The sequence below is a fragment of the Sinocyclocheilus anshuiensis genome, unplaced genomic scaffold (assembly GCF_001515605.1).
Source record: "Sinocyclocheilus anshuiensis isolate Anshui unplaced genomic scaffold, SAMN03320099.WGS_v1.1 scaffold333, whole genome shotgun sequence".
Taxonomy (NCBI): domain Eukaryota; kingdom Metazoa; phylum Chordata; class Actinopteri; order Cypriniformes; family Cyprinidae; genus Sinocyclocheilus; species Sinocyclocheilus anshuiensis.
In genome coordinates this window covers 519388-520610 of record NW_015539871.1, presented here as the reverse complement: position 1 = coordinate 520610, position 1223 = coordinate 519388, and the positions used below count along the sequence as shown (strand labels likewise).

At 37.6% G+C, this 1223-nt stretch overlaps 1 protein-coding gene and 1 long non-coding RNA gene across 2 annotated transcripts in view; both read left to right on the top strand.

The window, feature by feature from the left end:
• LOC107685222 (ADAMTS-like protein 3) overlaps window positions 1-1223 on the top strand; it is a 244976-nt gene that overhangs the window by 64417 nt on the left and 179336 nt on the right. The gene's annotated exons all lie outside the window — the stretch shown is intronic.
• The window catches only part of LOC107685194 (uncharacterized), a 9877-nt gene continuing 9725 nt past the window's right edge, over window positions 1072-1223 (top strand). Inside the window, exon 1 of the long non-coding RNA XR_001633928.1 lies at window positions 1072-1081. This is a non-coding gene — a long non-coding RNA (uncharacterized LOC107685194). The remainder of the gene's footprint in view (window positions 1082-1223) is intronic.

The window sequence follows — 1223 nt, the reverse complement described above, 5'->3', positions numbered from 1 at the left end:
CTTTTCCTACACACACACACACACACACACACACACACACACACACACACACACACACACACACACACACATACTGCTAGCTGTGCCTCTGTTCTTCTGACTTCCTGTTCACTTATGGTTCACTTCAACCTGTCATTCCTCCTGTTTCAGTGAAGCGAAATGAATGTAACTTAAGAGCTTTTATATCTTGTTAGAATTAAAATGCCACGGATCATGTGGGACGGTTGTGTATATTCTTATATCCTGCATGAGATGATATGCTTAAATTATTTTGCTGCTTAATGACTCACAATCGCAGTCCATTTACATTTGCAAAACAGATGTTTACTCAATCCATTTGTGTTGGGACTTCTTCAATGATTTCCAGTAGTGTTAACGTGGCATTGCTGAAACTGGGCAGGGGATATCTAGTTCCCAGCATGCTTTGCATGAGACTTGATGGGGAGAGTAAATGTTGAAATTAGCTGCTATTTTATGTGTTTTTGAGCAAGCTGAGAAAAGAGGGACAGTTGTTGGAGTTTAATGTTCTGTTATGTTGGGATTTAGAAGAGTTTGTTAGGTTTTCGAAGAGTTTTGGGGTTACCGTTGTGTAGCTTGATTGCGCAACAGCCCAATAGGTGGCGATATGCAGTAAGCGTGTAAATCGGTATTGGACAAAAGAAGTAGGCCTGTTTGTCGTGTTTACTCATAAAGCAATTAACATTTAAGTGAAGTGGAATCTTTTCTCACTTTTAAAGGGAAATATGGTTATCATGCTAACTTGCTAATGCTGTTGCTTTCTTGTTATTAACTGTTGTAGTTGTGTTCGTTTGACACAGTGGCGGCTCCTGCCAGTTCTCACGGGGGGGGCAAATGTTTGCATGATTAATGAGGATAGGTCACCCATTCAATTGATAAATTAACGGCTAGTTAAAGATGTAAAGGAAACTGAACTACTATAGTATTAATTAAAAATAAACTGACTCTAACAATCAATCTCTTGCTCTTCTTATTTTTCTATATGCGTGTTAACACAATTCAACAGAAAATGAAGACTGAAGCCAGGATGTGGTTTTCCAAAAAACTTTTTACTTCAATTTCAGTTTAATAAGAAATAATTGAAGTCCCATAAATCACTATTTACACAACTCACTTATATTGCACTGCTCATTTGTATCACACTGCTCACTTATATCACTTTACTCACTTATATCACATTACTCACTTACACTGCTCACTTACAT